Source organism: Pimephales promelas, chromosome 13, assembly GCF_988280905.1.
Source record: "Pimephales promelas chromosome 13, fPimPro1.hap1.1, whole genome shotgun sequence".
Lineage (NCBI taxonomy): Eukaryota > Metazoa > Chordata > Actinopteri > Cypriniformes > Leuciscidae > Pimephales > Pimephales promelas.
The window spans coordinates 23,511,372-23,534,051 of record NC_142781.1 but is presented as its reverse complement, the minus strand read 5'-3'; the positions used below and the strand labels follow the sequence as shown (position 1 = coordinate 23,534,051).

The 22,680-nt window shown below is 37.0% G+C and overlaps 1 long non-coding RNA gene across 1 annotated transcript in view; it reads left to right on the top strand.

Annotated features, from left to right (window-relative positions):
* The first annotated feature begins 4,947 nt into the window (after positions 1–4,947).
* LOC148976849 (uncharacterized) overlaps positions 4,948–22,680 on the top strand; it is a 79,652-nt gene continuing 61,919 nt past the window's right edge. Inside the window, exon 1 of the long non-coding RNA XR_016146041.1 lies at positions 4,948–5,021. This is a non-coding gene — a long non-coding RNA (uncharacterized LOC148976849). The remainder of the gene's footprint in view (positions 5,022–22,680) is intronic.

The window sequence follows — 22,680 nt, the reverse complement described above, 5'->3', positions numbered from 1 at the left end:
AGTAATTAGATTTAAGAAAGGCCACACATGAATTTGAAAGAGACAATCATCAGTCCCAGCACGCAAAGCGACTCTGCTCGGCATTGCTTGAATTGTAGAGGGATTGTCTCTGAAAGGATGTAACTGCACCAGGAAAAAGAAAATGCCATTAACTGCTGAAAAGCATTACTGGCATGTAAATGTTATGCAAAAGTGTGTATATTAGAACCTTTATGAGACGTGATATCCAAAATCCATTCCATTGCAATATAACTCTTCAATACCTCTGCGATTAAAAAACTCATAAAGTCTCTGTTTATGTGATAGTGTCCTTAGAAGCCCCACTGTGTCATCTGCTGTATGATATCTGCAAACTTTAATAAATACCCTACAATTGATGTTTAAATCTGTCATGTCATACATGGCCATATTTGTGCTGGGGAGAGGTAAGGCTTCTCTGATAAATATGGATACGGCTAATATTTTTAACCAAAAATAATAAAATACCATTTAATCTAGTCAATTCATTCTAATCAAGCCTTTTACTACACACTCTGGACATTGAAGTGCAGTAATTAAAAAAAAATATATATATAATAAATAAATATATCACTTAAGCATTTTTTTTTACATTGGCAGCATTTATGAAACTAATTACAAGCATTAAAGCGTAATACTACATAGATTAAAAAGGGTTTTTTTTTGTTTTGTTTTTTTAGATCACAAGGATCATTTATTCTGAATTTTAGCACAGTTGTTAAAGATCCTGGCACAGACTTTGCATAATTTATGATCAATAATTGCACTTGACGAACCACCAAATCACTAAAAGACTCTTTAGTGTGCCACCTATTTCACTTTCTATGTGATGGTTGGGGGTGAACACAAAACACACGCATACTGAAATGTTAATGATGATTGCTGCTGAAAGCCTTGAATTAGGAGGGTACGCTTCAGAGCCTGGGCGTCCAAAGAGGCCCCGAGACTGTTTGAATAAGGGGGGCTCCTTTTGTATGCAGTCTAATGACCACAGATGTTCCCTTCTGCCTCCGTAGAGGTCCCATTAAACACCCCTCCCTCACCTTGTACGTGTGTGTGCTTGTTTCTATACTTCCCGCACCTGCCGTTGGCCCTCCTCTGAATCACAGCTCATCTGATGATTGCAATACGTGCAACTGCACACACACACACATATATATATATATATATATATATGGTGATACCATGATGCTCTTTTTTGTTGTTGTTGGCACAAATGCTTTAGTTTATGTGCCAAAGACAAGACACAACTGACACATTTTTTTGCCACAATACAAATTTTCCTTTGGGAAAACTAACAAGGGGAATAAACTACACATGGGTGTAAACTGAGTGTTTCTTAATACAATGAGAGTGACAGAAAAGTTGGCATTTTTCTCTCTTCTGATCAATGTAATACATTTCCCCCTCTTTTTTTCATAGAAACACTATTATGGATTTTTATTTTTTTATTTTGCATTGGGAACACAACAATGTTATATATTTTTTGTAGTTTTCATTCACCTATAATTTACCCAACTATGATGACTTGTCTTGCGCTTCTGAGATTTCTGGAAATGTCAAGGGGGTCCATAGTCAATTTACCTGCTCATTAGATGTATAACAGACATGTTTCACTCCTTCCCACCAATGTTACTTAGTAAGAACAGGATGATAAAGGCGGACTGCCTTTATCATCCTGTTCTGACTAAGAAACATTGTTTTGATAAGATAGCCTCTTTAGCTTGAGATTGAGTGAGCGGTTCCCACACTGCTGAGGTTCTGGAGCTCTGAATGCTTCTCTTATCATCAGCTTTGTGGTCTCAGCGGATGTACTTACCTGTCTGGGAGCTGTCTATCAAAATCCTTCTTGAGAACTATAGTGTGAGTTGCAGTTCAATGTGAGAGCCAATAGGGGGCAGACTGGGCAACTTGACTTTAATTTGGAATGGTAAAACTCCCCAAAACACAGTAACTGAATGTTTGTGTTTTAAATTGTGTGCTTGTGTGGCTGTTTTAACATGTACACAGAATGAATCATATAACCAGAAGGACTTTGGTATTCATGCCTTGGCATGAGGATCTGAGCAGACACCTGCAGGTATCATGTGTTTAAGCAGCATTAAATAAATGAGGAGTCAGAGAGGTTTATCAGCACATAAGATGTCACAGACATTATGAATGACAGCTGTACAGCAAACACAGACCTGTTAGACCAGATGTAACCCTTACATTTTAGAGCGAGGGATCCAGAAGTGCTAAAATGCTAACTCACTTCCACATTTTGGCCTACAAAGTGACGTCATAAATTCGGCACTCTATTCGAGCCGCTGGCTCAAACTGCGGTCTTAACTCCTGCATCGCGATCGGCGCCTGATGAGTTTTGTCGAGTTGAAGTCACTAGCGCGCGCTCTCTGTAGGCAGTTAGACTAACTAACTAACAAACTAACTAACTAGGCTACACAAAATACTCTAAATAACTATAAATCATATTGATGCTAAAATAAAATACTCTATCCTGTATTATTGATCGTTATCAATACTCATAATATTGTGTGTATATATATATAATAAGAAGCCCAGTAAAGCTTGGTCATCCAAAAACATATAGGTTAATAACACATGTAAGAAGATTCTTTACTGCCAGAGACATATAGACAGGCGTTTAAAACCATTTCACTTTCCTACAGTCTAGGAAAGAACCCCAAATCTAATAGAAGTTGTCAGAAGATCCTTTCATTGTTTTTTTCTACTTTGATGAAATGAAAGGTATCATTAATCCAGAGAGAAATTGTAGGAGGTGTAGGCAATTTCCATTTTATTCAAATTAGGTGTCTTGCCAGAAGATTGACAAAAGCTACAAAATCAGTCTTATATTTGGGCATATTAAGTAAAAGAGAGAGAGAGAGAGTACCGAAATTAAAGATCAGAGACCAATATTTGTGTAGAGATGGATAAGACCAAAACATATCAGTAGATGCAGGGGCTTGATGGCCGCGACCACACATGAAATCTACATCAGAATATATTTTAGAAAGTTTAATTTTGGTCCAAAATAAGTTTCCTTTGTAAGAAAATGTGTGTTTACGATGTTTTTGCATTTTGCTAAATTATGTATACTTACAGCATGAATTCCCAGTCAGAACCCACATTGGGTCAATGGCTGTAGCAGATAATAGATTTGTTGCCCATTGAAGAAATTACAAAAAAAAAAAAACAGCATTCAAGACTGCAAGAGTTCCAATCAACTCATGGGCCTTAGTACTAAATTATATAGAGACTAAAATAATAAACTAAAATGGAATATTGGATAACCCGCAGACTGCGTAGATTCTTCTCTCTCTCTCTCTTTTTTTTTTTTTGTATGTGTCTTGTCGATATACTTAGCGGTATTCTCCTTGGTGTTTTCTGTGATTGTGTTGTGTGCGTAATACAGTATGTGTTAAATTGTGAAGAAAAAAAAAAAGTGTGGCTGCATACAATGAAAACAGACCGAAAATTCAAATTAAGTAAAAGGACAGTAGTGTAAATGGGGTGACTAGTTACCTGATGCCATTCAAGTCATGGCAGACGAGGACATACTGTACATCACTCAAAAGTTTCAAGTCTTTCATCATCAGTGTTTTACCTAGACACATCAACCACACCAGACATACGAGGTTTGGATCTCAGTGTGAGCTGTCACTGGACTCATCTGTGTTCCAATCGTTCAGGGTCTTAGTTACAAATCATGAAAGGAACAGAGAACAATTATAACAGCACCAAGCAGAGATTAAAAGAATATGTGAGGAGGCATGGGGGGGAACACAGATATGGAGAGGGGGAAGGATGCATCCTGAGTGTAGATGTTATGCATGCAGACTTTAATAAAAGAAGGAAGGGGAGAGATTTCTCTGTCAAATGCACAGGTCTCTGGTGGCTGCATTGCGAGTGTTTGAAGCATTAACTTTACATGAGCATACGGGAGGTGCTATTGAACGCACAAAGAATGTTTTTGAAATAAGGAATTTCTTGAAAGCACCAAATAAATAATTACTAAACATATTATGATTAGAATGCTTAATAAGTTGACTATTTGGGATCATATCAGTGGCATTTAGTCTCACACAAATATTAGGGCTGTCAAATGATTAATCGCCATTAATCGCATCCAAAATAAAAGTTTGTGTTTACAAAATATATGGGTGCACTGTTATATAATTATTTTATATATATATAAATATAGTTAAGAATTATTTTCATGTATATACTGTATATAGATTTATATTATATATAAATATCAATATTTTAAATATAAATAACATTTTTTTTCTTAAATATACATGCATGTGTGTGTGTATTTATATATATACACAAAATGATTATACACAGTGCACCCACATATTTTATGTAAACATAAACTTTATTTTTGATGCGATTAATCGCGATTTATCGTTTGACAGCCCTAATATATATATATATGAAGAGTTCAGATGCAAAAGCCTCTAAATGCCATTTGAAATTTTCTTCTAAAATGACCATTTTTATCAAGCTTGTATATTTAAGTTCAGTAATTTCACTTAAATGACAATTGCCATTTAAGTGAAATTACTGAACTTAAATATACAAGCTTGATAAAAATGATCATTTTAGAAGAAAATTTCAAATGGCACTTAGAGGCTTTTGCATCTGAACTCTTCATATATAGTTTTTTTTTTTGAAAAGTTATTCTTTAAAAAATAAACATGCTTTTTGATCTTGTTATATTTTATTAAATATGACAGTCTTTTTATTGAAGCAGAGTAAAAGGCCCATCATGTGTTGGAAGTACAAATTCAAACCTGCAGGGCTATAGAAACGAACACATGCATCCTGCCCTGTCTCTCTTTCATTTGTTTAATATTCCATCGGTTCGGTTCATGCCCTCAGAGTCAGTGGGCTAATGTGAAACCACTCTGTTCTTATAATGCAGGGGCTGCTGGAGTGTCCTCCACATGAAGCCTGCAAAGAGAAGCTCACTGGCTCTCCCTTGTGTGAAATGAAAGGTTGGTGTCTTTTCAAAGCTGACAGCTGTCACAGGCATATAGGCTGTGGAAGGTTAACTGTCTCTCATAAAGCGATCTGAGACTCCAGTGCTCTGGGTGTGTTGCCTTACTGTGTGTTTGAAATGCAAGTACGTATGCTTGAGGTGCGGAGCAACATATGATACCCCTAGAGTTAATAATAGAATAGTCGGTTCTGGGTGGGTAAATGTAGGAACTTAAAAGAATCCAATGATTATTATAGACAAGAGGCACGGAATATTTTAAAATATACATGCTGAATCATACAAAGATAGTTTTAACCCTCTGATTATCTTCATTTGTGTCCACACTAGTTGTCTTTGGGACCCCAGACAATAATATTTAATTTTGTAACAGAATAAACGTTTTTTCTTTCTTTTTTTTTAATTATTATTATTTTTTTACAAATGTAATTGTACTGTTTATTAATGTTTTTACTCCAGCATTTGTGCAGTTTTAGGAGGATTTATGATATATTTTAAATTTATATATATATATATATATATATATATATATATATAAACAGCATTTTATCTATAATTCACTTTATAAAAGACCCAGATTTCTAACTTTCATTCATGGAGATAACATGGGTAATTTTACGTGGTTTAATGTAAGATTTAAGAGAGTGTGTGTGTGTGTGTGTGTGTGCGTGTGTGTGTGTGTGTGTGTGTGTGTGTGTGCGCATTTTGGATGTTTTTTGCATTGTTGGAAGTGTGCCACTTTATTTCTGTCTATGTGATAATGTACAGTCAGTCGGTCATTACTGATAAATAATTCCCATTAAGCTCATAGGGACAACAAATTGTTGGGTTTATTTTGCAATAATGACCATCTGGCTGTCTGTAATCTCATTTAGTTTACATCTATACTTACCAAATAAATAAATAAATGGACATGAAATATAGAGTATTTTTATTTCTTTATTTAGTTCCTTATATTTAATTATTATATAATGATTAATGATTATAATGTTTTTTTTATTATTTATTATTTTAAAATTCATGATTTTTTAATTTAATTTTAGATTAAATCTTTTTAGGAGTTTTGTTTGTAATGATAAAATCAGAGAAAATAGTCAATTGAAAAGGCTGTAATCTTTTGTCCACTCCCTTTTTTTACTCACATTGCTAGAAGCATGGAATGGGCTTTTCAGATAGTTTGCTTGCCAGAAGAACTGTTGGCGATCTGCGTTCGGCATTGAGCTGAATGACTTGGATTGGAGTGCTGAGATGATTTGGTTTTGGGCTTTTCCTCCAGCTCAGCTTAGCCTGATCTGATTTAATTTAAGTTCTGATGTTGCAGAATAGAGGGGAACACAGGGCGCCCCTGTAGCCATGTTTGTTAAGACTGTAAAATCCTGTTTGAGTGAATGAGAAAGAGTTTCTCTGTCATTATTTTATGTGTGCACATGTGACCTTTTACATCTTAAGCTAAATTCCAGACCTGTGCTGTCATGGCCTTATGAGTTGGTTATGTTACATTTTGTAAGATAATATTTGTCATCCTGCTGATACGTTGTTAGTGCAGATGTGTGTTCGCAGAGCATATAATGAACAAAATCTCTTTCTTTCTTTCTTTCTTTCTTTCTTTCTTTCTTTCTTTCTTTCTTTCTTTCTTTCTTTCTTTCTTTCTTTCTTTCTTTCTTTCTTTCTTTCTTTCTTTCTTTCTTTCTTTCTTTCTTTCTTTCTTTCTTTCTTTCTTTCTTTCCATCATGAACAACTAACAAACTGGGCCTTTGTGAGAAATACCTCCCTCTTTCTCCTCAAGCTATCTCGGACTCCCTCATATCTCTTATTCAGATTTCTCTCTCACGTGACCTTTGACCTCAGCTCCAGACACAACCACACAGGGAGATATGGTCATGTGACACTGGCAAACACAGAGGGCTACATTTTGTCTGGTTCAGATAGTTAAAATGTTTCTCCATTCATATGTTAAATATTTAACAGTCAAATATATACAGCCTTGGTGAGCTTGAGTCTTCTTAAAGACTTATATATATATATATATATATATATATATAAATCTTAATGACCTCAAACTTTTGAACAATAGTGTATATTGAATTTCATAATATTTTGAGTTTTCATAATATTAATAGTTCAATACACGTTTTAATATGGCAAAGAAACAATAAATCCAGTAGCTGGTGAAGCATTTCACACCTAGGCCTTCAATGGTACTCGTTCCTGAATTAATCTACCTCTTAATATGCTTTTAATAGCGCACAGACTCTTTATAATTGTTGTGAAATGGCTGTTTTATTTTGCGCCAGCATTATAGGGATAAAGGTGCACTATGTAAGAATCTTGCAGTAAAATATCCAAAAACCACTAGGCCAGTGTTATATATTTTGTTTAATTGATTACTTACAATATCCAACTAAAATCGTGAGACAATTGCGATTTTAACCAAGGAACCGGGGCGTTTGAGCAGGGGTGAGGAGTCGCCAGTCAAATGCGTCATATCCGCGTTTCCGCTCGTACTGCCATAGCGGTACGCTCACTCTGTTGTTGTTTTGTTCACACATTTTGGACCATGGCAAGCAGGTAGCCTTGTGATTTCTAAACCTCTTCTGCCTGTAAAATCTTTGTGTGTTTGTTTATTTATTTCACATCTGAATTTGGTTTCAGCAGCTGTCCCAGAAGTAGGCCATCCCACTGGGAAAAGCCCCAGCGCTCCCCATGGCCAGCCCATCCTTGATGCAGAGACAAATGTAATGAGCAGTATCATTCACAAATGATGGAACAGTCTTGGTCTTTGATTAAATGAAGAGGAGTTCAGCCGTGGCATTGTTATTGATCGCACAGAACAGATCGACTAATATACAATCTGAGTCATGTCTTTGGGTCACTAAATTGATGAGACACAGGAGGTCAGTTAAGACAGGGCCAGGTAACTATGGTGACCGAGGAAGGTCTCTATGACAACCATGAGGACCCTGTGTCCCCTTGCCATTGACCTTGGCATTTATGCCTTAATAGTATTGATCATGTCATGTGTATACAGAGTTGAACAAACTGTTTAAGGATCTCTGTTCCACCATGAAGAAATATTCATGACGTGGCATTCGTATGTGTCTGCGAGAGAGATTATTATTCAAGTTCTTATTCAAAATTTCTTAATGCTGTGGTGTCTGGAGGCAAACAGCAAGATGAGCCTGAGGGGACATATGTGATTTAGGATTTGCCCACCGAGGTTCCCCCAGGCAAAGCAGACTCCAGCTGAACCCATCTGTGCAAAGAGAGACACGTTATCATAGTCACTCAAAACGCTTCATTACTGCTTTTTGCTTCCCTCTGTGGCTTATTTTTTTTTAATCAGATATCAAGTACTATCAAGGCTGATTCCATTGTAGTTATATCCATTTGACTTTAAAAAGCTATTAATATTAACTTTTAGAGGCCCTAAGCATCTATTTTTAAACAGTTCAATTGAACATTTCAAGCATATGCATTTATTTGGAGAGGGCTGGGTATCGAGACAGATTCTTTGATTCAATTCAATTCACAAGCTATTCATTTGATTTGGTTCAATTCTGTTTCTGTTTTCGTTTTGGTATGTTTCAAATCCATCCATTATCCAATTACATTTGAAAGATATTTTCTCTCGTCTTATAGAACTATTCAATAAAAGAATGGTTAGGAGTCGTTTGTTTTGGCAGTTGGACTACACTGGTCGTAATGTATGTTTTTTATTCACTTAAATGAACCAGTTCATAAGAGTAATTTGTTCATGTTTGCATTATTATAGGCACACAATCTTTTTTATTGTTTCACATTCAATATAGACTGCAAATTCACAATCAACTTGTGGATAATATGATTTCTTTTGCCTAAGCACTGAAAATTAGATTCAGCAGTTACTTCTGAGGCACTGAAGATTCAGCAGTGGCAGCATTCAGATCTGAAGTATTGATGCTTCAAGATCCGTCCATTCCTGCTGCATCTATCCTCTATCTTTTTATAACTTTCTAAGTTTACCTCTGTTTTTCCTCCTCTCTCTCATCTTTGTATTTCCTCTGGTAGGTCCTGAGGGATAAACCCTTGTACCTATATGTATTTTTTATATAAAGTTCTCTAGGGACCTAGCAACATAAACAACACACACACACACACACACACACACACACACACACACACTCTCTCTCTCCTTGTAATGCGTTTCTCTGTGATGTCTCTGGCACATCTGCCCCGGGCCCTTCATTTTCAACCAGTCCATCACATTGGTTCCGGTCCATCCGAAAGATAGATGCCTGGTGTGGGCTTTAAAATAGAATAATGTATACATAATTCATGCAGTGCCAACCCTAGAGCCTCTCATTAAACTTTACACGGCAAATGGGGAAGACAGCCACATATTAAATGTTTCTCCTCACTCACAGATGTCCTTGCATAATGATATTTGAGAAATGGAGGAAATTTGAAATGGAAGCGGGCTGATTTCCGACTTAATACACCAATATACTGTACTCTGACTGAACTTTAAAATACTGATTGCTGTTTTGTTGCTCCATTTCAGAAAGTATAAATATATAGGCCTACTACTAGAATGTGCTTTCATGCTTGATTGTTCAAAAAAAACTTTATTTTTCACATATTTTACCTTATTACAGCTCCTCCCTTCCCAGTCTGTCTGATTTTTTTCTTTTCTTTTTCTTTTTTCTGGTTTACAGTTTATGGTCCGAACGCATGTTTTTCGATGAAGCCCCTCCTTCCAAAATACGAAATGTGCTGAAATTGGTTAGCTGGCCTATAGCAAATGTGTGGATGTGTTCGGGAAATGTCCCGCCCCTCCATAACAGCGTTATGTTCTTATGTAAATATAAAGGATGGCAGCAATTTAAATTCAAACCACTATAGAACTTCATGTGCTCTCCAAGTTGAAGCAGGTGAAATGCCATTGTGGTTGAGAAGAAAGGTTGTGGTTGTAACACACACAAAGACTCTAACAGACCAAGTCTAGTTATAAACAACAAGCTATAAACAACACTATATCAACACTAATGTTGGCTACAGCAGGCAACTTTTAAGTAACGTAGACCTGTTAATAGAAAATGCAACTACAAATAATAAGACAGGCTACAAGTTATAATCCAGCAACAGATTGTCCCAAAAATGTGGAAACCGCTCCATTTTAGGAGATGCTTTTATGTGTAGCCTGCATTGTATTTCTGGAAGCTCATGACATCTCAATGAGCGTTACTTGAAAATCAAGCAGGAAAGTGAGTCTGTAATAGAAACATCAAACGAAGTGAACTTCCATGAGCTCCAGTGCCCCAGCAGGGGCTCCGTTTTTGGTAATTAAAAATGGATTCATAATCTGGGTGCCCTGCAGAATCTTTGTGTGATGTGCTACTGTATCAAGTGCTGCTGCAAGTCATCCGTCTGTGAATGCAAACGAAAAGCCTTTTGCAGGCTTTTCTACATCTTTATGCAAGCAGCAGGGGTTGTTTCTTCTGGAGACCTTACTGAGCTGTTAATGAATGTTCAAATGGTGTTAGAAGGGTGAGCAAGAGTTACAGTGGAACTGTCAGTGAAAGACAATACCAGGACTTCTAAATTGGAAAGGTAGTTTTGGAAAAGCTTCTATGAAGATCTTGCATTTCCAAGAAATCCAATCAGGAGTTCTTATCAGCTCTTTTAAGGGTTAAAGAGATCAAGAAACTAGACCCCTGAGACAGAAACTAACAACATCACATATGTCTGAGATTACCTTCCAATCCCAAATACCTGAATTTTACACTAAAGACCTCCAGCACTCCGGCTCAAAGCCTTGTAGACAAAGCGTGATCTATACAAACACAATCTTCTCTCCGTAATACTGTAGTCTATGCATTACATCTTTTACAGGGCTCTTGAATTTCCCTCAAACTTCATCAGTATTCCCGCCAGTTTCCTCCCCACTGCTCTGCCATTCATTTCCCCCCACGTCCGCAGTTGCCACTCACAGACACTTATCTGTCTTAGCCCGGGTTGGATAATGTGTTCTTCTGTAGTCCCAACAGGGCTCCGGTGCCATGCAGGATTACCCAGGTGTGCCGGGGTGTTGGCAGAGAGCCATGCAAGAAAAGAGGAGCCTAAACAATTCAGAGAGCTGATGAAAAAGAGCCGTCACAGCAGGAAATATGAGCTCTCTGCATGCAGGGACTGAAAAGCAAGACTGAGAGGTCTACCACATACATGCAAGCATGAGGGATTTCTATCAATTACAGCTTGTCGCAAGCCAATCTCGTAATTTGCATTACAGTGACGTTTACCTAACAATATGTCAAACATATAAAGGAAATGCCTCCCCACATTCATTTCTCATTTGCAAACTCTCTCATAAACAAACGTAAATAGAGGGGAGTAAATAGTCTCTTTTACTCAAGACTATTTCTCCAGGTAGATTTATTTTTGAATGTCGGTTTCAGTGTAAATACCTTAAAGTCTTGCCAACAAAAAAGTTCATACTGTTTTCACTGGGAAAATTGTCCAAGAAAAAAAAAAGATACAGTTAATTTAACACTGGCTTTGTACTGTATGATAATTAGCCAATTGTATAAAATATAAAATCGTAGTAGTGTCGTAGAAAATAAAAAAGTAGTATCTATTTGAATTGATACTACTAAACAAATAGATACTACTTTTTTTTTTTTTTAATTTTGCACTAAAGTCCTCCAGCACTCTACAAACTGGAACTGACGAATGCCATTTACCTCCGAAAAGCAGAAAAGCATAGTTGCTGTTCATAATGTAAATGCATTCGATCTGATTCAACAGTAGCATAAAAAGGTAAGCATTATGTGAATGCTTGGCTAAAGAGATGCGTCTTTAATCTAGTTTTAAACTGGGACAGCGAGTCTGAGCCTCGAACAATATCAGGAAGGCTATTCCATAGTAATGCCGTTAATAACTCGTTTAAATGACGGCCCTAGTTTTTAATCACATTATTTGTTGGTATGCTAAAATGCACCATCCTGTCAACCTTCAGACAGCACATATCAATATGCACCTTGCACGTTGCTTTTGTGTTAATGTCAAGCAGGCTGCAGACATATGTGATCAATAGGGAAATCAATATTTAAATGCTGGCCAATACCATTAGGAAGCCAGAGATGTTTGTAATGTTGTTGATGATCCAATACATGTTTTTTCTGTCCTACATTTGCAATTTATGCTTTCAAAATTATTACAATAATCATTTCCAACCAGAAAAGTGAAGAAAAAAAATCTCTTAAAAAAAAATAAAGAACTTGAATTGCTTTTCCAGTGTTTGCAATGTGAATATACAGTACTGAGCATAAGCAATGTTTATCGTGATAACTGGAGCATCAGGAGCATGTGGTTTGCTGATGAATTGATGTAATGAATGAAGAGAAATCGGCTAAGTGCAGTGAGGCCTCTGTATTGATCTAAGTCCAGGGGTAGATTGAATAGATGTATTGGGATGCATCTCTGTGCCCTATTATTGAGAAGAAGACAGATGAAGGTAAAGTGTGTGTGTTTAATTTTAATCAAGAGATGCTGAGAAACATTAAAGGAGGAATACCTAAGATTTTTGCATTAAAATATCCCAAAATCACAAGGCCAGTGTTATATATTTAGTTAAGATGATAACTTACAATATTCCAAATGTTTCAAAAAATGTTTAAATCGCGAGAAAATTTATATTTTAACCAAGGAAACGGGGCGTGTGAGCAGGGGTGAGCTGGGAGTCGCCAGTCAATTGCGTCATATCCACGTTACCTCGGTTTCCGCTCGTAATACGTGTAGTCCTGGACAAATGCGGAAGTTGTAGTTGTGCGTTAGTGTCTATCAAGCAACAAACGTCAGCTTGTTTCGCACATTTGTTATGGAATGGAGCACAATTATTTTTTTTCGTTTATTCTCGGAATGTGAACTGTTGGCTGTAAAGGGGGTCGTACACCGGACGAGAAGCGCCGCGCCACGTTTAGGACAACTCCACAGTAACGTTATCGAACACCGGACGGGCACTTTCTCATCAGTGTATGGCCAGAAATATTGTTATGTTTAATGACATGAAATGAAGATAATGTCTGTTCTATGTTATGATTGTACTGTACAATTAAATACAATCGTTGCTGAGTCTGCATTCTGAAAACTTTACCTCAGAGCATCCATTCACTGAATGAATTGAATCTCACCTGAAAAATCTAATAACATCAGCTATTGTTATTCAAGCAGCTAATTTCTGTAAATGAATGCAAAACTAAATGCATATTGCAGCATAGGGCGAAGTCAGGATCCATTAGCAACGATTTGAGACAAAAATAAGTCACTTCGTCCAGTGACTCGTACAGTAACATCTACTGTGATAACTAATTTACTTTTAAACCTGACTTTTCTTGCGGTTATTTCAGTTTAATGAAAAACAAGCAGGTCATTAAACGCAACATTTATAGAAATCGAACTTTACCTCATCCATGACAGCTAATTTTCGATTCCCGTCTGACTGATTTATCCACGGTGGAGTTGAAAACAACAGTTCCCATCATTCCGCGTTTCTCCACGTCGTCATCAAGCAAAGCCGGTGTTGTTGTTTTGAATGTATCGCCCTCTAGCGGCATCTAAATCTTAGGTATTCCACCTTTAAGTAATGTGGGCAAGATTACAGATCTCAACTTTTCAGATTTATTTTTAGAATTTAATTAAATGGATAGTTTGCCCAAAATAAAATGCTGCCATTTACTCACCTTCATCTTTTGGATCAAAAGATATTTTGAGGATCGTCACAATGTATTGTGTAGTGTTCAAGTTTGTGGTTGTAATGAGGATGCAGAGGCAGAGTGAAAATCCATGTGTGGAAGTTTATTAAAGATAAAAACCAAAGTAGCAGTCAGATAGGTTAACATCCAGTGTGGAAATCCAAAAGAAGTTTGGGAGTAGGCAGGCAAGGGGTCTAAGCAAAAACATCAGTCCAAACAGCCAGCCAAAACACAGGGATAATCCAGGGGTCGTGAAACAGAGAATCAGGCAAGATTATACACAGGTAGACAGGCAATGGAGAATGGTCAAGACGCCTGGTAAGGCAGGTAAACTGGCAATACTTCTCAAATGTGTCAGTACTCTGCTGGTTCGGCATTACAGAACCCCTCCCTCTAGGAGCAACTTCTGGAACGTGGCCGTACCCGTGGTCGTGGTGCTGGTCGTTCAGGCCTGGCTCGATGAAATTTCTTGATGAGAGACAGATCTAAAATGTCCTGGGCGGCTACCCACGATCTCTCCTCGGGTCCATAACCCTCCCAGTTCACCAGATATTGGAGCCGACCCTCTCCTCATCTTGAGTCTAGTTACTCATTGACTTGATAAGCAGGAGTTCCATCAATGTCCAATGGAGGTGGTGGTTCAGGGCTTTCATGGCCAGGGTCAGCATTTGGATGGACCGGTTTAAGAAGTTAAACATGGAATGAGGGAGAGATGCAGTAGTTAGTAGGAAGCTCTCTAATTTGTAATTGACCTCACTTATTCTCTTAAGAATCTTGAAAATGCCAACATACCTTGGACTGAGCTTCCTACTTGGAAGCTTTAGTTTGATATTCTTCGTCGAGAACCAGACCTGTTGTCCTGGTTGATAGTGAGGATGTGGACCATGTCATCTGTTGTCCTGGAACTCCTGTGTGAACTCCTGATAATTTACTCACCCCCATGTCATCCAAGATGTCCATGTCTTTCTTTCTTCAGTCGAAAAGAAATTAAGGTTTCTGATGAAAACATTTTTGATGCACGGTCGTGACTCTCCTGTTCGAACTCATTCATCAAAATGAACGAATCTTTTTCCGAGTCAATTCGTTCGTTTCGTTTGTTGAATGAACCAAATGACTCGTTCATTTTGCTTCACTCATTCATTCTCGTTCATAAAGATTTGTTCATTTTGATGAACGAGTTTAAACAGGAGAGTCACAAACGTGCATCACAGAACAGAGCAAGACGAGCAATTGAGCTTATAAAACTTAAACTTTGTTATTTATTTATTAAATGAGCAATCGTTTCGCTTGATGAGACCCTTATTCATCATCTGGAATCGTTTAAAGCCCTTTGAACAGTTTGCAGTTTGTACTGAAAGTGTCTTTTGGACCTTGAACCATTTGGTTCCCACTGAAGTGCATTATATGGAGAAAAATGCTGGAATGTTTTCATCAAAAACCTTAATTTCCTTTCGACTGAAGAAAGAATGACATGGACATCTTGGATGACATGGGGGTGAGTAAATTATTCAGCAAAAGTTTTTTTTTTCAAAAGTGAACTACTCCTTTAATTAAGCTGAGCTGTGACACTATTTTCTTCTGGAAACCAACTTTTTTGCGTTTTCTGTTGTAAAGCAGCTTTCAAAAAATTTCTATTGTAAAAAGCGTTATATAAATAAATGTGACTTGCCTTGACTTGACCGTAGTGGCATAAAAGTGCCTCTGCACGATTTACACACAAATGTGCTTGTACAATAATGCTTTTTCAAACAATTTAGTAAGCAATCTTCTGTGGTGTAACTTTTAGGTATTTAAGATCTGCTGTGTCTTTCTTAATTGATGTATGTTCAGTGTCAACATCGGGTAAATGGATCATTTTTTGTCGCTGCTCATAAATTGATCGTGTTGGATTATGTGTCCATCTGAAGGGTGAAATGTGTTCATAAGGTTCAGCTCCACCTGACCTCTTTTGATCTGGCCAAGAGGTACACCGTTTCTGTTCCACAAAGGCCTGAGGGAATCAATAGTGATAGGTCTTTTAGAACATTATAGCTGTCTAGGGATCAGAGTGAGACATGTTCCTATTCATCTTGTTTCGATGACCTATCACAGTCTACTTTCCTACAGCTCTCAGGGCTTTCGACTTGAATTTTCAGACTTTGTATGTCAGTTATGTTTAGGCCCAGTAAAGATGTCTATGATGTTTGATTTGGTGTGGTGTTATTTTTATATCTTTCACCCACCTTCAGCTTTGTTCATTCCTAAAGGGAGAGTGTCTAACTCTGCATTCAAAGACATATTGCAGTAGTGTACAATGGAGTCTGTTAGAGAGATTGTGCAATCTTTGAACAGCAGATGGAGCCCCACAAACTAAGGGTTTCAAGGGAAGATAAACCAACCAGGTATCAGAACTTCTTATCCAACTCTTACGGAGTAATTAATTTCCGGGAATACTTGTACATTTATTAATTTTGCTTTAAGCCTTTAAAAAAGGGCTGTCAGAAAATTGTATTTTTTTGTAACTATAGCTTTAAATATTCAGTTTCTTTTTTTTAAAGGGATAGTTCACCCAAAAATGAAAGTTTTGTCGTCATTTACTCAAAATCATGTTGTTGCTAACCTTTGTGAGTTTCTTTCTTTTGTTGAACAAAATAAGTTATTTTAAAGAATGTTGGTAACCAGACAGTTGACACCCAATGACTTCCATAGTATTATTTTTCTCAATGGGTGTCTTGAAGGGGTCATGAACTGGCTTTTTAAATTTTATTATATTGTTGTCTGAGGTCAACGTATGATGTTTGCTTGGTTTTTGCATTCAAAAACATCAAATTGAATAAGTAATAGGCTATTGTGTACCCTTGTTTTGAGCCTAACTGAAAAACGCTCGGTTTTTATGGGCGTGTCGCAATGAAGACTTGGAAGTAAATGCCCACTGCTGTGAGTCGATAACAGTTTTGCATATTATAATGAGTTTCAACTCACCCGTCGATGCACTTGTGGGAAATTGTTTTGAAAATGTCCAATGCTGTAAAATGGCAACCAGAATGATTCGCCCATACATGTTCGACCCAGAGTCTATGTGTTGCACCATTCCTGTCAGATCCAATATAGATGGCACAGCGCCGTTCTTTACTCTTAATTGATCTGCAAATCCAGTCTTGTTTACAAAACAATCCTCAGTGAAATGAAGCGAACAGATGGACAATGTTTTACCCTCATCAGCTGGAAGGTCATTAAAAATAAAGTTTATCCATGCAGTCCTATTGGAATCCAGAGGAAGCTTATGCAGCGACTGTCTTCTTCCACAACCAGGTACTGCACAATATTTTGTATTGCTCGGTGCCTTGATCCGATTTGTCATCACGAGGTAGGCCTATGTTATTTAGCTATGCGTGAATCGTTGGACGGGGCTAAAACGGCCGTGTTGAAGTAGGCGTCGATCTGTTTTGGTGTCAGTCAAGAGGTTATGGGTTTGTGGGGTATAAAAAAAGATTGGGAAGTTCTTAAATCTAGGCTACTTGAGACTTTTTAGAAATGCTGCCATTCTTTAAAATCCCAACACATTTTCAAAAGTATTAGATAAGGTGAAATCACCAGTTTAGGTGACATCACCAGTTACATGGCATGGGATGAAATTAAATCAGTATGTGATGTCCCCAGGTCTCGAAGGAGTGTGTCTAACCAAGTTTGTGTAATCTACATTGAAGTCTTCTATATTGGTTCTTGTAATTTATTTCCCATTCCAATGACGAAATGCTAAGATAAATGCTGACAGAGTCAATAGATAAGATCCTACTTAGGATTATTACACTTTCTGTGATGATGACACTCTCCATCAATTAGGGCAGTAATCTGCTAGTTGTTTTGAGAAAAGCTCTTTAAATAAGCATGACACATTGGCAGGCTGGTCAGAGTGCACAAACTATAATCTATAGACTGCAAGTCTCACGAAAGCTCTTTAAATGTGACATCACCAGGTTTACCAGAAGGAGAAAGTAAATTGGTTTCCGCCTATTCACCTGTAGTGCACTCTGGGAGCACCAAAATTCGTTTTAGATATGCTGGTGCTAAAATGCTTCCTGGAAGTCGATAATGACATCATGGTATTCTGAACTCTATTGAATGACATCACCTCAACTGATTGACCTAAATTCACAGTCACAGTTGAGAATAATTCTATTGTGCGATAAAGTGCTGATGCTGTGTCATCAATGATTCATACAAGAGTGGAAAGACTGAGCACATCTGTAATCTTGAGTTCTTAAAGACAGTTTTTAAAGGTTAATAGGGATATTTCACAGCATTGTATCTGAGTTATTCATGACAGCTATACTTTTCTGAGTAGTTGCCATGTGAGGAGCGTAACTGAATGGTTCTTTTTCCATTTCATATTATATTATCATCAGGTGAAAAGTTGAGTTAAAAAATTTATTTCAGAATGTCGTAGCATTTGATTTGTAACTAAAAATAAACCTATTTTCAGGTATTATTCGACTCCCAGATTTTCAATGTGATCTCTTGAAGCCTGTTTCCCGGCAAAAAACAATTATCTTTGAATAGATTATGAAATTTGCATGATACATTTACCTGACATAATAAATCGTAAACATTATTCTGAATATAATTACTGAAATTTTATGTGATTCAAAATTGTAAACCTTGAATCACAAGGTGTAAATTGTAAAAATTGTTATATATTAGACCTACAATATTACTGTTTTTACTGTATTTTTGATCAAATTCAATCTCAAATTATGTGACACTCGTCACTGACAATACTAGATGACCAAGCTAAATACTTTATACTGTCACCTAAATGCAGATCATTGCTGTATATCTTTTAATAATCACAGAGTGACAGTCCAGTTTAGGGCCTTAAGCTTTTCACAGAATTAATCCAAGTTGAGAGAGAAATCCGTTAGTTGAATCTGTATTCCTCTCTCCATCCTCAGGCTCATCACTAGCAACTGAGCCAAGAGATCCAGAGGTCGCCGTCTTGTCTGAGAGTGGCAGGGATGAGATGGTTTTTGTCATATCAATGAGCTTTAGATATTGAGTGAATCCTCAGTCAGCCATGTTAAGAAAGGGAATTACAGCCCCAACAGGTGCAACAAAATCCCATGTGTGATTGCACTGTAAAATACATCTATAAACATCTCAAGTGACTGCACAAAGAAAGGACAAGAATCCATGAGTCACTCAATATTTCAACAACTGTGATAGTTAAAGGTACAATATGCAGGATTTTTGCAGTAAAATATCCAAAAACCACTAGGCCAATGTTATATATTTTGTTTAGTTGATTACATATCCCAAATGTTTCCAACTATTTGTAAATCGTGAGAAAATTGTGATATTTAACCAAGGAAACGGGGCGTGTGAGGAGTCGCCAGTCAATAGACCTTTCTCACAACTTCCGTATAGAGTGCCGAAGTGATGACGTCACTTGTAGGACAACTCGGAAGCTAGCGGCACATGGGTTCCCTTGGTCGAAAAGCAATGCATTTTCCCCATAGACTTTTGGAAAATCGCAAAAAAATAAGATCTGTGTTTAACAAGATCTGTGTTGAGTTGTGACCCACACACGTTTTGTCTATCATGATAATCTTTACAAGTTAATCCAAAATGTATACATTTTGAAGCCAGATTTTAAAAAACACAATAAATTTAAAAAACCACAAGCAGGTTATAACTGTGTGTTTTTTGTCATAGATCAAAACGTGAAAATATTTAGAGGCTTTGTTCACCACAGACCTTATTTCAGGTGATTTAGAACCCATTCAAAAACCCATTCAAAAATCCCATAGGCTTTAGAGCGAGGGTACCAGGAGTGCTAAACTGCTAACTCACTTCCACGTTTTGGCCTACAGAGTGACGTCGTTACTTCGGCACTCTATTTGTGACCGGAAATACGCAATTGTCGTGATAATCTTCTTCCGCTCCAGTCAGAACAAATAGCATAAGCAACAAGTAAGAGTTGTTGAGCACCAGTCTTTTGTTATTCCCAAAAGCAGCCATATCTGTCATTTTCATTCCTTTCCTCCGTTCCCTTGATGAAGTTCAACGGGATTCTTTAATCTTTGATCTTTTCTACTTCTCATGTCATCATTCACTAACCCGCTACTGGATACGCATGTAGGCTATTCTCTTTTCCCAGAGAGTTTCGCATGTTTTTTTTTTTTTGTCCAAAAAATAAATGATCTAACACACCAGTTCATGTTCAACTTTATTAAGATCCTGGGCATTTTGTATGCAGCGTAATAAACATGTAAAAATATACACCACAATATAAAACAAGATAAATAAGAACGCAAAACAGTAGGCTATAATTTAAAATATTAATATATACCATTCTGAGTATTTAACAGTCTGATTGTACGAGGGATAAATTTATATTTGTATAAATTGTTCTTCACTTCATCTTTGATACTTCTATAGCAAGAGCAGTGCAAAAAAAGGTCACTTACCTAAGACCATAACTGTTCAATAAAACTGACAGACTTCTTTTTGGTATTCATATCAAAATGCAGTTTATTGTAAATAATAGTCCCTAAATATTTATAACTTTCCACACACTCCACCTTCTCACCTTTAATTAACGTAACGTTATATTGGGAAGAATGAGCTTCAGTTCTGAAATCAAATAGTCATATCTTTGGTCTTAGATACATCAGCTGCAGACAAGCATCACCACAGCATTTTACAAAATCATCAACAACTGGACATTTTTTCGAAGTTGTGAAGACTCTCTGATCAATTTTCTCTTCCCCGGGTATGTTTTACTGATGTGTTGACGGTTGACACGAGCTCCGCTCCTACAACGATTACGTCATTCCGGTTATTGTGAGAAAGTTCTATGACGTCATATCCGCGTTACCCCCGGTTTCCGCAAGGTTTGACCTCGAACTGCAACAGTAACCATGGCGATAGACGTGGACAACTGGGTCGGTTATGCCCGTTATGCGTGCTCAACAGTGTGAGCGTCCCTAGCAGGATTTTGTTCAAACATTATGGACCATGGCAAGCAGACTTTGAGACAACGAGAACTAGAACGAAGATCAACATCTTAACTTCGACTCGACAGAGACGCTAGTGTTACATGTTACTTGAGCAAACAGGTGAGCAAATCAATGTAACGTTATATAAAAACTAATCAATGTTATATAGTTCAACATGATGAAAAGTTAGAATAATGACCTGTATGTTATTCTCTAATGTTAATCTAGCTTAGTCTCATAGAGCCAACAAACAACCTAAAAATAACAACATTCAACACACACAAATGCCGTTTAACGTGTGATAGTGAAACTGTTGAGTGAAACAGCGCTGCGTTACCGTTACCTCAAGTTTAATTTGTCTAATAAACTGACTTGTGTGAGTAATTCTGAGCCTGTAGTTCGGTATTAAATGTCCTTATTTCTTTATACTGGGTATGTGGACAAATCTCTCAACAAATAGACAAATGGATAGCTTATGTGGAAAGACCTGGGGACCCCCTTAAAAAAAGTAAATAGCCTATGTCAAGTATGAAGAAAGACAACATTTTATAGTTCAGTAATCACTAATCAGCGACTATTATTGTCTCATTTCTAAGGTTAAAACAATAGATATTAGTGTGACAGTTATAGTTATTTGGATCTAACGTGTTAAAACTTGATTTTAACTAGGGGTGGGCAATATAGCCTCAAAATTGTATCACAATATTTAAAGAATATTTGCGATAATGATATTTATGACGATATAGAAATTATTTTTTTTCTCATTACGTTTATCTCGTTTATTAATTTTGTTGTGTTTACACAACACTAGTAAGCTTGATTTCAATCTTTTAATTAAATTGAAAAAAGTAGCAAAATTCTATACAAAAAAAGAGACAAATAAAGAAAAAAGCCGGTGTGTTTTTTGCTTGTTGTGTTTCCACCTTTGGCAGTAAATTATATATCCTTAATTTAAAAGATGGATTTTGGTTGATTCATGCCATTTCCAGTTGTGTAAGTATACAGAGTTAACAATACTAATGCCGGTGAAGGAAAGAAAGTGGAGGAGACCACACAATAGTTGAGTGGACACGACGCGCAGCATTTTGACAGCTCTTCTAATGGTAACGTTCTAATGGTAACGTTCAGTGTCGGTAGTTATAAAAAAGTGGGGGAGTTAAAATTTTGTACAGCACACCACAAACATATGTTCTTTATGTCCACCTTCCTCTGAGAAGTGTCCAAAGTGGGTGAAAATAATTTCTTGACAGTTGAATTCTTCCGTCTTCCGCTGTTCAGGAGGAAAATGCAGCCTGACTAGAAAAAATTGAAAACAAATGTGCAGTTGAAAACCCTAATGATGTAATTGGCTAAAAATATTCAAAGATTCCCACAGCGAGTCAATGGAAACAGCAAATTTGAGGAGACCCGCTCAGAGTTATTGAGGAAAAATCCGGCACAGAGATTTGGAACAAAATGGCGGCCGCTATTTATTGATATGTCCACATACCTAATTATATCCGCGGGACTTGCGTTGCGTGTGGCGCTGGTATACGTCTAGCAATCGCGCCCTGCTTCATACCACAGTCATGTTAAAAACATCAATGTATTCACTCATCCTTAAAAGATCCATCAGCTTGACGACAAGATCCATAATTCCGCTTAATGTGGAATATATGTCATTAAAATACGCCTTTGTTATTGTAAGAGGTTAGCGACCCCTGGTGGCGAAACAATCTCATATTTTACCTTTAATCCCCAAAATGTGCCCCCCAATTTTTATTTGGCATGAAAGTAAATAACAGCCATTGTCCTTATCAATAATATAATATGATTTAATGTGTGTGAATTTCTGTCTGTTTGTTTCTCTATTTACGGCTCTCTTGTTAGATCTTCAGATGATATGTATGTGCACGCAGAGGCAATCAGCGAAAGCGCAATCACTTTGAAATATCGAGCAACTTTCCTTTTG